Below are 13,112 nucleotides of genomic sequence, written 5' to 3'. Positions count from 1 at the left end.
GTCTGAAAAATATTTCTTTTCTTTTTTTTTTTGCTAACAATTTTATTGGAATATAATTATCTTACCATACAGTTCACCTATTTAAAGTATACATTCGGGCTGGCACCGTGGCTCAACAAGCTAATCCTCCGCCTTGCGGCGCCAGCACACCGGGTTCTAGTCCTGGTTGGGGCGCCGGATTCTGTCCTGGTTGCCCCTCTCTGCTATGGCCTGGGAGTGCAGTGGATGGCCCAAGTGCTTGGACCCTGCACCCCATGGGAGACCAGGAGAAGCACCTGGCTCCTGCCTTCAGATCAGCACGGTGATCCGGCCGCAGCGGCCATTGGAGGGTGAACCAACGGCAAAGGAAGTCCTTTCTCTCTGTCTCTCTCTCTCTCACTGTTCACTCTGCCTGTCAGAAAAAAAAAAAAAGTATACATTCGGGGCCGGTGCTGTGGTGTAGCAGGTAAAGCTGCCGCCTGTCATGTCAGCATTCCATGTGGGCGCTGGTTCCAGTTCTGGCTGCTCCACTCCACTTCCAATCCAGCTCTCTGCTATGGCCTGGGAAAGCAGTAGAAGATGGCCCAAGTCCTTGGGCCCCTGCACCCACATGGGAGACCTGGAAGAAGCTCCTGGCTCCTGGCTTTGGTTTGGCGCAGCTCCGTCTGTTGTGGCCAATTGGGGAGTGAACCAGGAGATGGCAGACCTCTCTCTCCTGCATTTTTCTCTCTAAAAACATGGTATATTTACAAATAACCACTATTTACAATAGTTTGAAAAGATTTCATCACCAGGCCGGCGCCGCGGCTCACTAGGCTAATCCTCCACCTGCGGTGTCGGCACCCCAGGCTCTAGTCTCAGTTGGGGCACCGGATTCTGTCCCGGTTGCTCCTCTTCCAGTCCAGCTCTCTGCTATGGCCAGGGAAGGCAGTGGAGGATGGCCCAAGTGCTTGGGCCCTGCACCTGCATGGGAGACCAGGAGGAAGCACCCGGCTCCTGGCTTCGGATTGGCGCAGCACGCCGGCCATAGCGCCCATTTGGGAGGTGAACCAATGGAAGGAAGACCTTTCTCTCTGTCTCTCTCTCTCACTATCTAACTCTGCCTGTCAAAACAAACAAAAAACAAACAAACAAAAAAAGATTTCATCACCTGAAACAGATACCTCATACCCCTAGCTATCACCCCTGTACATACCCCTTCATTTCTCTCAACCTAGGCAACCATTAATCAATTTATTTCTCCATAAACTTGCCTATCCTGGACGTTGCATATAAAGTGACTCAAATAACATGAGGCCCTTCCTGACTAGCTTCTTCACATAGCATGATGCTTTCAAAGTTCATTTATATTGCAGCATGAGTAAGTACTTCATTCATTTTTATTACTAAAATATATTCCATCATATGAAATAGATCTATTTACCCATCAGATTATAGATAATTAGGTTGTATGCACTCTTAAGCTATTACGAATATGATGCTACCAACATTCATGTACAAGGTTTTGTATGGACATGTTTTCATTTGTTTTAAAGATTTATTTATTTATTTGAAAGAAGGAGAGGCAGGGAGGGGGGTTTTCCATCCACTGGTTCACTCCCCAGTTGGCCGCAATGGCCAGAGCTACGTAGATCCAAAGCCAGGAGCCAGGAGCTTCTTCCAGGTCTCCCATGCGGGTGCAGGGGCCCAAGGACTTTCCTGCTTTCCCAGGCCTTAGCAGAGAACTGGATCAGAAGTGGAGCTGGGTCTCGAACCGGCACCCATATTAGATGCCAGCACTGCAGGCAAAGGCTTAATCTACTACGCCACAGGGACAGCTCCATAACTCATCTTTAATTCCATTTTCCAGGGCCAGTGCTGTGGTGCAGTGGGTTAACACCCTGGCCTGAAGCGCCGGCATCCCATATGGGCATTGGTTCATCCTGGCTGTTCCTCTGCCAATCCAGCTCTCTGCTATGGCCTGGGAAAGCAGTAGAAGATGGCCCAAGTGCTTGGGCCTCTGCACCCACATGGGAGACCCAGAGGAAGCTCCTGGCTCCTGGCTTTGGATCGGCGCAGCTCCAGCCATTGCGACCAATTGGGGAGTGAACCAGCGGATGGAAGACCTCTCTCTCTGCCTCTCCTCTCTGTGTAACTCTTTCAAATAAATAACTCTTTAAAAAATTTCATTTTTCTTGAACTTTTGAAAGTACCCTTTCCATTTTCTTTGAACTTTTGAAAGTACCCTTGTGTGTGTGTGTGTGGTGAGTGTGTGTGTGTGTATTTTAGAAAGGAAGGTAAAATTGGCCGGCGCTGTGGCCTAATAGGCTAATCCTCCACCTTGCGGCGCCAGCACACTGGGTTCTAGTCCCGGTCGGGGCGCTGGATTCTATCCTGGTTGCCCTCTTCCAGGCCAGCTCTCTGCTGTGGCCAGGGAGTGCAGTGGAGGATGGTCCAAGTCCTTGGGCCCTGCACCCATATGGGAGACCAGGAGAAGCACCTGGCTCCTGGCTTCGGATCAGCGCGATGCGCCGGCCGCAGCGGCCATTGGAGGGTGAACCAACGGCAAAAAGGAAGACCTTCCTCTCTGTCTCTCTCTCTCACTATCCACTCTGCCTGTCAAAAAAAAAAAAAAAAGAAAGGAAGGTAAAATGTACTGGTAGATGATACAATTTAAAGGTTCCATAATTTCCTGCTTGTAAAGTCCCAGAGAATCAAAGGAAAAAATAATTAGAATGAATGAGTAGTCAGTGGGGTAATTAGTTTAAAAATAAATACAATGACAATAACTTTCCCATATACTTTATTTTTACTTATTTATTTTTTTGACAGGCAGAGTTAGACAGTGAGAGAGAGAGACAGAGAAAGGTCTTCCTTCCATTGGTTCCCTCCAACCCAAATTGCCGCTATGGCTGGCGTGCTGCGCCAATCTGAAGCCAGGAGCCACGTGTTTCCTCCTGGTCTCCCATGCGTGTGCAGGGCCCAAGGACCTGGGCCATCCTCCACTGCCTTCCTGGACCACAGCAGAAAGCTGGACTGGAAGAGGAGCAACCGGGACATAATCCAGTGCCCCAACTGGGACTAGAACCTGGGGTACCGGTGCCGCAGGCAGAGGATTAGCCTAGTGAGCCGCGGTGCCAGCTTCCCATATACTTTAAATAACTAGCCAGAGAGTAGGATTTATATCAACTATGGGTAAATCAAAATATATATTTCAATGGTTCTTTTCCCTCATGAAACCCATGAAAAACTAAAGAATAGTTGACAAAAAACAGAATGACTTCATTGAGGAAAGTCTGTAATATATTTGAAACTCAACCGTATAGGAAGGTAAGTAGCCAGGTGCTAGGAAGAATGCATCAAAATGTGAGAATTCCCAGAGAGGAGACCTGCCTCAGAAGATCCCAGAAAGAGCTGATCAGCTGGTGTTTCTCAGAGCAGTGATTCACACAGAGATGCCAAACCAACGATACTTTTTTTTTGGAAGGACGAGATCTAGATAGAGGCTGAAGGCATTATATAGGGGGCTTACATTTGGCACGGTAGTTAAGATGCTTCTTGGGATGTCAGCATTCCCATCAGAGTGCCTAGGTTTGAGTCCTGGCTCTGTTCCTGATTCTAGCTTCCTGCTAATATATATCCTGGAAAGCAGCAAATGATGACTCAAGTCCTGTGTTCCTGCCACCCATGTGGGAGACCTGAAATGAGTTCCCTGCTTCCAGCTTTGGCCTAGCTCAGCCCCAGCTGCTGTGTACATGTGGGGAGTGATCCAGAGGATGGAAGATATCTATCTTTCTCTGTGCTTTTTGAAATGCATACATACATAAATAAAAATTTTTAAAAAGAAAAAAAAATACAGCTGAGAATGCACACCTGAACATTTTTACTAAAAAGTGAGCAAGATTCTTGACTAGAGGTCTAGTAAAAAGATTTACAAAACTTAATTATTAATATTTTATATTGACAAATGGAAATTATATATATTTATCATGTACAAAGTATTATCTTGAGATGTGTGTATATACATTATGAAATGGCCAACTCAAGCTAATTAACATGCAGGCTACCTTACATACTTACCTTATTTTGTGATGAGAACACTTAGCATCTATTTGCAGTCCTTTTCAAGAATATAGTACATTGTTATACTCAATAGATATTTTGAACTTATTTCTCCATCTAACTGAAATTTTATACTCTCGATCAATGTCGACCCTTGCCCTGGCCCCTGGTAATCACCATTCTACTCCCTTCTTCCATGATTTCAACTTTTTTAGACTCCTATGGCTTCTGGTAACCATCATTTCACCATTTTACTCTCTTTTCTATGAGTTCAGCTTCTTCCCGTTTCACGGTGAGATCATGTGGTATTTGTCATTCTGTGCCTAACTCATCAGTTAACATGTTTTCTAAGTTCATGCATCTTGTCATCAATGACAAAATTTCCTTCTTCTTTAAGGCTGAATAGTTTCCCATTGAGTGTATATACCACATTCTCTTTATCCATTCATCCTTTCATAGACATTTAGCCTGATTCTGTGTCTTAGCCTGTGGGTAGAAAGCTATAGTGAACAAGGGAGGGCAGGTATCTCATTGCCATACTGATCTCATCTCCCTTGGATACGCACCATCAGCTAGTAGGCTTGCTGGATCATTTGGTAGCTTTATTTTCAGTTTTTTTTTTGAAACCTCCCATAGTGATTTCTGTGATTGCTGTAGAAATTTACCTTTCTACCAACAGGGTGCAAGGGTGCCCTTTCCTCCACACCCTCTCCCATGCATTCTGACAGGTGTGAGCTGATGTTTCTTTGTGTTTTCAATCTTCATTTCTCCGATGACTGGTGATTTTCAGCAGTTTTTATATACATTGTAGCCATTTTAATGCCTTCTTTCGAGAAATGTCTACTAAGATTCTCTCTGCATTTTAAGTTGTTTTTTCTTTTTTTTTTTTTACTATTGAGTTGTTGAATATGAATACTTTATTAGATGCATGGTTTGTAAATGTTTTATCCCATTCTGTTCACAACTCTTAGTCTTAAATAGCCTCAGAGAATCAATAACTTAAAACTGAGTTTCAGAGTTTTAAGGGTACAATGAACATATCTCATGAAAACTGAGCTGAACAATTTATGAGATAAATAGAAGAGAAGTGTAAAATTCTCACAGACATTAAGGCCTTGCTTGGCATACAGCAAAGAACAAGAAGAAACATTTGATAAGGTTGAGAAAAATAACTGGGAAAGAACAAAGAATGTGAAAGAATTAGGAAAATATTACTTTGGAACATGGAAAAAAGAGCTCCAACATGCTCCTAATAAATGTCTTCAAAGAGACTGGACACATGGAAAAGGGGAAAAAATCCCAAGATATCATTCAAGAAAAACTTTTGATATATGAATAAATGTCAGATTTCAACTCCCATCAAATCTGGTTTGTCTTCAGACAGTGCCTATCAAGAATAGCAGGTAGATGACCCTGACGTTTGGACTCTTACTATATATGTAATATTTAGAATGACAGGTCTGGATCTGGGGCCAGTGTTGTGGCATAGTGGGTTCAGCTGCTGCCTGTGGTGCCAAAGTCCCATATGGGCAGCAGTTTGTGTCCTGGCTGCTCCACTCCAATTCAGCTCCCTGCTATTAGCCTGGGAAAGCAGTGGAGGATGGCCCAAGTGTCTCCCACCTACATGTGAGGTATAGATGAAGCTCCAGTTCCTGGCTTTGGCGTGGCCCAGCCCTGATTGTTGTATCCATCTGAGGAGTAAACCAGCAAATGGAAGATATCTCTCTCTGTGTGTCTCTCCCTCACTCTCTCTGTAACTCTGCCTTTCAAAAAAATCTTTAAAAAAAGAGAGGAAGATCCAGATTTCTTATAGCTAATTTAACCAACTTGGAGTCTGACTGTGTCCTGAGGGTCACACTTTGAAGGTGAAATACGAAAAGATTTTAGAGAAAGATGATTTTTGAAAGTCTAATACATAATGATAAATGATAAAAAGTAATTAGTAAACGCAGTATAGAGTTTTAGAGTTAGATTTTTTTTTTTTTGGACAGGCAGAGTTAGACAGTGAGAGACAGAGAGAAAGGTCTTCCTTCCCTTGGTTCACCCCCCCAAATGGCCACTACGGCCGTAGCGCTGCACCAGTCCAAAGCCAGGAGCCAGGTGCTAGAGTTAGATTAAAAAAAAAAAAAGCCAAGGTTTAGAAGGTATTATGTCATGGAAAAAAACTAGTTCCTTGATAATAGAAACTTGAGAAAGAAATTCACTATTTGTTACTGGTAAAAGGTTTAAGGAAAAGAAGGAAGGGAAAGAGAAAGAAGGAGAGAGAGAGAGAGAGGGCATTGTGTATCAAAATGCTGTAGCCACTTACCTCCTGTTCTGGACATAGGAAGATACTTGAAAAACAAAATTGAAGGACATAGACCTCTCCTGCCAGGGAATTCCCAATCTGTTAAACTTGATTTGGGACGTTGTTAAGCTGCTTTACATGTTTAAGGTTTTCTTAACCTGATGGTGATCTGTTAACTTAGTTTTCATAAGTAAATAACGTGACTGTACTCCCAGGGAATAACTTTAATTACTAAGAAATTCTTGTTTAAAGTAGGATCCCCTTTTGCTGACACACTCTTCGGTGAGTACCAGTTTGCTTATTTGCTTATTTGGCCTCAGGATCTATGATACGAGCTTGTGCGATGTGGCTAGAAACCTTCTGACTTTACAGCTAAAGGTCAAGTTTAGTTAGTCCTGGCATTTGAGCCTATGCAGAAATTAAGATTATGTTTTTGCACAGAACCCACATAACGTTATACTTGTACTTACCTAAAAGCTGAGATGTACCTACATTTGGAGAAACTGTGGACATTTCTATAAAATGACAAAATGAAATATTAGCAGTAAACACTCTTCCTAAAGAGAAGCTTTGTTTATTTATGATTTTCATATTTACCTGATCATCTTATCCAAAGGCAAACATCCTTAGCCTTCCTTGTCTTTGGAATATCCTTGTCCCTTAAATATTGCTTCCCCACAAATCCTAATTTCTTTTGGAATAAAAATGCAATGTGATGCCTAGAGTCAGGCACATGGAGAGACAAATCCTACACGGTGGGTGCTAGCCATGGGTTCTCGACACAAATGAGGTCCTTTGATACTAGAGGAGTTTTTGTGAAGGCTTCCCATCCTGATTCTGTGAGATTTTCCTTTTCCTCATGCCCTAATTGACACCCATATATAGTGTCCTGGTAGATACAGGTTAGAATTCCTAAGCCCAGTGTAACGGGGGGATTGCTGTTCTTAAAGTGAGGAGGCCTTCCAAAACTCGAGTGTGTCTTTCCAAGTGGATTTCATCTGCCTTGATGGCAAAGCAGAGGAACTAATCTTTCAGCCCAGAGCAGTTAGCTTGGGGGGCAGGCTGAAATTAAGAGGAGGAAATGCAAACCCTGTCTCTGGCCCTGAAGCATGTAGTTTCGGCTTTGAAATTTGATGAAGTAAATTCCATTTTTGTGGGCTGGTTCACATCCCGGCGCGGTGTCCTGATGATGTCCACTCTAGCCACTCAACCACGTGGACCCACGTATTTCTCGTCCTAGCGTCTGTGCCTTGCAGCCCCTTAACTCATGAAGGCGAGCGAGTCAGGCAGCCTTTGCCACTTAGGGTTCCGACTTCCCTGCGGAAGACCGGATTAAAAGCAGAGCTGGAGGATGCACCGGCATCCGGCCTGCCCTCACCTTGCCTCGGTGCTGCTTTCTGAGTTTCTGGTTCTGGACTTCGTGCCAAGTGCTGCTCGCAAAGCGCTCCCTGTGTGCGGAGCGTGGTTGGTGAACTGCGCTGCCCGGAAAAGCCGGAGTCCGCAGCAAGGGCAGGCGGATGCTCTTCGCTGGTGTGCCCCTTCCTGGTCGCCTCTGTTGGGCTCTGGGAGTTCCCGGAGCATCATAGGTTGCCGGAGAGCCTGGGACTGCAGCACAGCTAACGCTCCTGCACTTGGATCACAGGCTCCTGTTTCCTTAAGCGTGGAAGGCGTGGTCGGTCACGTCCACCATCCCGCCTCTCCCCGCCTCCGGCGCTCTCCGCACGCACTGTAGGGGCAGCGGGTCCGAGCGCCCTGGACCCGGGGCTGGACTGTCCAGCCGTTGTCGGGAGGACCCCAGTTGGGCTGAACTCCGGGTGCCTGCCGTCTTCAGGCAGAGGTTGGGGACGTCAGGGCCGTGGCGGTCTCCGGGCGTTGTTTAGGGAACGCCCTTTAAGGAGAGGCGAGGTGGTTTCTCCGTGTGTCTTCCCGGCCCTGCCCGGCGCCCGCAGCGGGAGCTCGGGGCGAGGTCCCAGCCTACCGAAACTGGAGCGGGTGCGCCACCAGCCCGGGCTGGTCACCTCGACTGGGCACCCCTAGGCGGCGCTGCGCTCCTCTGCACCGCGCCCGCTCCGCATGCCCAGACGGCTACCAAGCTCCAGTAAAGCGAACCTTCCAAGGCCGCCGACCCCGGGGCTGGAGGCGAGACGTCGGCGGTGGCTGCTCATCTTGCCCGCAGCGGAGGCGGCCGGCGGGGCTCGCTCCTCACCGCGGCTCGTGCACTCCGGGAGTTCGGAGCATGGTCCCGGGTCGCCGCCGGTGGAGCGTGGACGCTCAGAGGGAGGATGGTGGGTTGGGGGGGCGGCGATTCTCCATCTGTGGGGCTTAGTGGTAGGCAATGTCGCCACGGGCTTGAGGCTGCCAGCGGCTGTTTTGTCCTTAAGGAACTTTCGCCTCCTTTCCAGCCAGGGCGAGCCCTACCTCGGGGTGGACCTGGCCAGTGGTAGCTTGGTGGTTCAGGAGCAGTCAGACCGCGAGCGGCTGTGCAGGGCGAAAGCTGCGTGCATCGGCTGGCGCCGTGGCTCAATAGCTAATCCTCTGCCTGCGACGCCAGCACCCTGAGTTCTAGTCCCGGTCGGGGCGCCGGATTCTGTCCCGGTTGCTCCTCTTCCAGGCCCGCTCTCTGCTGTGGCCCAAGTCTTTGGGCCTTGCACCGCATGGGAGACCAGGAAAAGCACCTGGCTCCTGGCTTCGGATCAGCGCGGTGCGCCGGCCGCAGTGGCCATTTGAGGGTGAACCAACGGAAAAGGAAGACCTTTCTCTTTGTCTTTCTTACTGTCCACTCTACCTGTCAAAAAAGGAAGGAAGGAAGGAAGGAAGGAAGGAAGGAAGGAAGGAAGGAAGGAAGGAAGGAAAAGAAAGCTGTGTGCATCTTGAGCTATGTTCGAGGACCCCTCCAGCTGCACAAGATGAACATTCATGTCCTGGACGCCAGTGACAACTCACCCCTCTTCCCTGCTGGCGACGTGCAGCTGGACATCCCTGAGTACCTGACGCCCACGTGAACGGTCATGCCCATGAAGTGAGCTTCGTAACTGTGTACTGCCTGGTCCCCGAGGACGACGCCCCTGGCACGGTGATTGCCCTCTTTAGTGTGAGGGACAAGGACCTCGGCCCCAGTGGTAGGGTCGTTTGCAGCATGTCCAGCAGGGACCCCTTTCAGCTGAAGGCTTCCTTTGACAGCTGCTGCAGCCTGCTGACAGATGGGCCGCTGGACCGGGAGCAGGGGTCCTCCTCACCACCTGGGATGCTGGCTCGCCCCCACTTAGCTCACGAAGGACACTGGCTGTGTCAGTCGCTGCTCTGAATGACAACATGCCAAGCTTCTCTCAACTACAGCAGGAGGTTCTCATGGCTGAAAACAGCGGCCCTGGGGCCTCTCTTGCCCAGGACCTGGATCTGGGGAAGAACACCTTATTTTTTATGAGCGATTGGATGTCACCTCGGAAGGAACACCAGCTTCTAGCTTGGTGGCAGTGGAATCATCCAACAGGGCCATCACCGCCACAACTTCCTTTGACTTTGAGCGGCTCTGGAGGTTTCAGTTCTGAGTGGAGGGCTGGGACAGCGGCATTCCCGCCAGAAGTGCAACGGTGACTGTACATGTGTTTGTGGCAGGCAGGAATGACAATGCTCTGGTCGTCTTGCTCCCCTTACCCAGAAATGGCTCAGTCCCAGTGGAAGTTGTGCCCTGCTCTGCCAGAACTGGACACTTGGTCACCAAAGTGGTAGCAGGGGACACAGACAGTGGTTCCAGTGCCTGGCTTTCCTACCGCATCTTCCAGGCTTCAGATCCCAGCCTTTTCAGAATTTGGGCCAACAAGGGAGAGCTCTGCACCACCTGCTTGGTTCTTCCCACTGACAGGGTTCAGCAGAGGGTGGTGGTAGCAGTTCAGGACCACAGGGACCCACTGTTTTCTTCCTCTGTGGCTTTGGGGGTGCTCTTGAGCGAATCAGTCCCTCAGGTCCTTCCAGAGTTTGAAGATGTCTGGGAACCAGGAGGGCGGCTTTCTGCCCAGATTCTGTATCTATCTAATAGTTGCCCCAGCCTGTATTTGCCTTTTCTTTCTGGAGTGCTTGCTTTTCTTTGTGTGTATCCAGTTGAGCAGGAACCCAGGCTGTTGCCATCAGAGGTGTTGTCACTAAGTAGATGACTTCTGGTTCTTTCATGGCATCAGCCACAGTAGATATCACTACAGTGGAGAGATCTTCTCAGACTTATCTCTTCCGCGCCGCTATGGGGCTTGGCTCTGGTAATGACCATTTGCTGTTGCGTGGGAGTACAGTGCTGCCGACCTGAGCAATTTGGCTACAGGTGTAGGACTGAACTTGCCAATATCCTTTATTCAGATACGGAGTAGGAAAGGGGACAGCAGTGCCACGGGAAGCGAATTTTTATGGGATTGAATTCTTGTGATCAGGAGATGACTGCTAGCTGTGTTCAGAAACACTTCTTAGATAAACCTGTGGTAATATTTAATCAACTGAATTGAACACACCTTCTCAGCATCCCTGATAATATTTAACAGCTATAAACAAAATTCTACCTCTGAGATATAAATTTTGACTTACCATTTGCAATGGAAATAACTGGAAAAAATTTTTTAAAGATCTTATTTATTACTTTGAGAGGTAGAGTTACACAGAGAGGGAGAGACAGAGAGGTCTTCTGTCCACTGCTTCACTTCCCAAATGGCCACAAAGGCTGGAGCTGGGATATTCTGAAGCCAGGAGCTTCTTCAGGGTCTCCCACGTGGGTGCAGGGGCCCAAGCACTTGGGCCATCTTCTACTGCATTCCCAGGTCATAGCAGAGAGCTGGATCAGAAAAGGAGCAGTCGGGAATAGAACCAGCACCCATATGGGATGCGGGTGCCACAGATGGAGGTTTAGCCTGCTATACCACAGCGCCAGCCCCTGGAAAAATTTTTTACATAGTAGTGTGGCAAGAATGCATGAGACATTTACTGAACAACTTATTAAGTAGTCCACGTAAAAGTTATAGTTTGGACATAGCAATATTGTATTAATGTATGGTTCTTCTGGAATTAAAGCAGTTTCTTTTTTTGCAGATTTTATAGGGTATTTTCCACTCTGCAATGTCATTTGTTAACAGAGTGGCAGAATGGTTTTTGGCATTCTATGTGTTTTTACTTATAAGCATACATTCCATAAGTAGACTTTCCCATAGGTTAATATGTTTACTTTGAAGCTGGTAACTACTTCAGAAACCCTTTTGGAGTGCTGTGACTAAGGAAGCTTACATAGCATCTGAAGTATACCCAAGTTTAAAAAGAAATGTAGACAGCATTACAGCACTTGTTATGTAATAGAGAACCTCAAACCTGTAAAACAGAAAGGAAAAGAGCATTGTACGTTGAGTGGACAGAGGGAGAAGCAGTGACTGGGGGAAATGTCAGTGGGAAAGTATTGACAACTTGTCTGATAATGTTGAGCACCCATTGATTTTTGTAGTCTCCAATATTTGCAGGGCAATGATAATATTCCAGAGACTGAATACACTTAGCTGTGTTGGAATGAAGGTGGGCTAAATTGCTAAAAGGTTTTTACGTTGCTCAAATGCATATCATGTGAGTATCAGAAATATCAATATTTGGCAGAACATCAAAGGAATATGGTTCACACTCCAGATTCTGACTGACGAAAGTATTACAGGAAATGAGGAATTTGTTGGTAAGAGTTATTCTTAAAAAAAAAAAAAGCCAAGTGATAAAGGTGGCCACTCATTTTATTCCCAATTGTAATGGATGGTTTAAGAGAATGGTTCAGGATATAAATTAATTATGTCTTTTTAATGCTGTGTTTATATATATAAGAAGAAAGGATAAGGATAAAAATTTCTTCCTCAGGGTGGTGTTGTGGTGAATGCGGGGGGTTAGGCTGCAGTGTGGGGTGCGTACATGCCAAATCAGACCATCTGGGATTAAGCACTTCCATTGCTCCCCATCCAGCTTGCTGCTGGTGTGCCTGGGAGGCAGCAGATGATGGCTCAAGTACTCGGGCACCAGCCAGCTATGAGGGAGACCGGGATAGAGACACAGGTTCCTGCTTCAGCCTGGCTCAGGCTGTTGCAGGCATTTGGGGGGGTGAACCAGCAGATGGAAGACCTCTCCTTCTCTCCCTCTGTCACTCTGCCTTTCAAATAAAAAAACTCTGCCTCAAACAGAAGGTTATTCCATTCTTTATCTGAAACTTGGTTGGAATCTAGGAGTGAATATACAGTCTTGTAATCTCCTGTGCAGCGGTGAAACAGAAAAACTTTCTCTTCCATTCCAAATTATGCTGTTCCTGCAGCCATCTGGTTGCCATCTACGTATACTCTGTTTTTGTAGTAGAATTCTAATAACATATCCTCAGAAATATACTTTCTAATTCAGGCACATAATGGTTATTCTTTAGAATCTGTAAGCAAAGAATATAGCTGTTTTGTTTAGACTCAAAATGATGTTCATTCCAAATACAAACAACCAACTGGGGCCTGCATTGGTGTAGCAGGCTAAGCCTCTGCCTAGATGTCAATATCCCATATTTGAGTGCCAGTTCTCATCCTGATTGCTGCTCCAATTCCTGTTGAGCTCCCTGCTGCCACACCTGGGAAAGAAACAGGTGATGGCCCAAGTACTTGGGCCCCTGCCACCTACATGGGAGACCCATATGAAGCTCTTGACTTCTGCCGGGCCCAGCCCCAGTTGTGTGACCATTTGGATGGTGAACCAATGGATGAAAGATATTCTCTGTCTCTGTCTCTATCTGTATCTCTCTCTATCTCTTTCTGTGTGTGTGTGTGGG

At 47.0% G+C, this 13,112-nt stretch overlaps 1 protein-coding gene and 1 pseudogene across 2 annotated transcripts in view; both read left to right on the top strand.

Moving 5' to 3' along the window:
- Positions 1-13,112, top strand: part of LOC133757974 (protocadherin alpha-C2) — a 130,086-nt gene that overhangs the window by 43,899 nt on the left and 73,075 nt on the right. The gene's annotated exons all lie outside the window — the stretch shown is intronic.
- On the top strand, positions 8,381-10,711 carry LOC133758195 (protocadherin alpha-C1-like; annotated as a pseudogene).

Source organism: Lepus europaeus, chromosome 4, assembly GCF_033115175.1.
Source record: "Lepus europaeus isolate LE1 chromosome 4, mLepTim1.pri, whole genome shotgun sequence".
NCBI lineage: Eukaryota > Metazoa > Chordata > Mammalia > Lagomorpha > Leporidae > Lepus > Lepus europaeus.
Note: the sequence above shows the minus strand (reverse complement) of the source record. Positions and strands in the feature narration are given on the sequence as shown.